Raw genomic sequence first — 1703 nt, 5'->3', positions numbered from 1 at the left:
GCAGGTGTTGCAGGACCAGGGAAGTAGAGGGAGGTGAGGGCGGGGCCAGGTCCAGAAGCGGTGCCCCTGGGGCCCAAGAAAGGCACTAAGTTGGTCTGGGTGAGAAGGGTCAGGAAGCAGTATTGGTTCCCCTGGTGTCTGGGGCCCCATGTCTAGGGATGGCACAGGTCCCAAACTAGGAGTAGCAAACAGTGGGGGAGATGGAAGGGTGAATGTGGCTTGGGGAGTCAAGGTGTGGAAGGCTGCGCTATAGACTTACCCCAAGAGGCCTGAGGATAGGAGTGCAGGCTAGGAGAGTTAGCCAGTGGTGCATGTCCAGGGACTCAGAGAGAGAGGTGAGGGCGGGGCCAGGACCAGAAGCAGTGCTCCTGGGGCCCAAGAAAGGCACTAAGTTGGTCTGGGTGAGAAGGATCAGGAAGCAGTATTGGTTCCCCAGGTGTCTGGGGCCCCAAGACTAGGAATGGCACAGGTCCCAAACTGGGAGTAGCGAACAGAGGGGGAGATGGAAGGGTGAATGTGGCTTGGGGATTCAAGGTGCCGAGGGCTGCGCTGTAGACTTACCCCAAGAGGCCTGAGGATCTGTCTCATGCTTTTTAAGTGACTCACCGAAGACCCGTTCATACCTGGTTTTTTGCTTCCACACAGCAGGGGGCATGGGTGGGAGGCGCTGGACAGCACTGGACATCGGCTGGCCCTGGTAGAGTCAGATAGGGACCAACAGAGTGTGTGTGTGTGTGTGTGTGTGTCTGTGTCTGTGTGTGTCTCTGTGTGTTCAAATGCTCCGAGTTAAAAATGGGAAAATAAGGTTGAGCATGGTGGTGCACACCTATGATCCCAGCACACCTATGATCCCAGCACTCGAGAGGCAGAGGCACCAGGTCCACCCTGAGTTTGAGGCCAACCTGAACTATATACCAAATTTCAGGCCAGCCAGGGCTACATAGCTAAATCAACACAAATCAAAAAAGTAGAAATTTAAAAATTAAGTACAGGTTGAAGAAATGGCTCAGCGGTAAAGAGCACTTACTGCTCTTGGAAAGGATCAAATTCAGTTCCCAGTACCACATCAGGCTACTTACAACCGCCTGTAACCCAAGCTCTGGGGTATCCAGTGCCCTCTTCTGGCCTCTGCACCTGCACACATGCAGACATACACACACACACTCAGAAATAAAAAATAAACATAAAATGATTGGTTTTGCCCCATGTTAGTAAAGGGGAAGGCACATGGCTGTCAGAACCTCCTTTCCAGAGGGCAGAAAACCAAAATGTATCTTCTAGAGTTTCAGCTTCTGGAACGTTCTCTTATGAATGTGAATGTAAAACTTTACAAAAAAGATGGGAAAGGATGCTTATACAGCAGTTTTTTTGTAATAGCAAATAAATACACAGGTGGATAAGTGCAGCCTGAATTTGTACTATGGAGGGACTGGTCAAATGGACTATAACATTTCCAGTCAATAAAATACTCACTTAAAATGAAATTCTTAAGACATATTTACTGACAAATTATGTGTATATGTTAACAGCAAAGTATGTTCATGGATGTATATGTAAAGTTCTGTAAGAATTCATGTACACTGTTAACACAGGTTACTTCTGAGTAAGGAGGTCATAGGTGACTTTTTCTTTTTTCTTATTTACAATTTAAATTCTTTTTTTTTAATTAAAATTTTTTTTAATTTTAGTTTTTTATTTTTCTT

The sequence above is a fragment of the Nannospalax galili genome, unplaced genomic scaffold, assembly GCF_000622305.1.
Source record: "Nannospalax galili isolate Female #2095 unplaced genomic scaffold, S.galili_v1.0 scaffold810, whole genome shotgun sequence".
Classification (NCBI taxonomy): Eukaryota; Metazoa; Chordata; class Mammalia; order Rodentia; family Spalacidae; genus Nannospalax; species Nannospalax galili.
Note: the sequence above shows the minus strand (reverse complement) of the source record.